We start from the raw sequence: 526 nt of genomic DNA, 5'->3' as shown, positions 1-526 counted from the left end.
ATATATGTATATGTGTATATATATACACATATAGTAAATTATATTTCATTATGTTATATTATATATATATGTATGTGTGTGTGTGTGTGTGTGTGTGTGTGTGTGTGTGTGTGTTTTGAAAGTTAATAAACTACTTTTAATGTCTAAAGATAATGCACCACACGTGCACACGCATAAACAACTACTCGCGCACATGGCCATCCAGACACATGCACACACACACATACAGAAAGGGGGAGAGAGATGGAAGAGGGAGATAGGCAGATGGACAGCCAGACAAATAAACAGACTGACGGCCAGGCGGACGGACAGAGGAGATTTTACTCGCATTAGCCACCCGATGTTAGTCATATTTTACAAAAATATATATTCAAAGATTCAAAGAGTAGCTTATATTTTCAGAACAGACAAACCTCAGATTCTATTTCATTTTCTGAATTCTATTCAAAGGATATCACAGGCCGCCTCTCATTAGGAAATTTATACAGATTATATATATATATATATATATATATATATATATAAT

Source organism: Octopus bimaculoides, chromosome 2 (genome assembly GCF_001194135.2).
Source record: "Octopus bimaculoides isolate UCB-OBI-ISO-001 chromosome 2, ASM119413v2, whole genome shotgun sequence".
Classification (NCBI taxonomy): domain Eukaryota; kingdom Metazoa; phylum Mollusca; class Cephalopoda; order Octopoda; family Octopodidae; genus Octopus; species Octopus bimaculoides.
The sequence above is the reverse complement of the archived record's forward strand: the minus strand, read 5'-3'. Positions refer to the sequence as shown.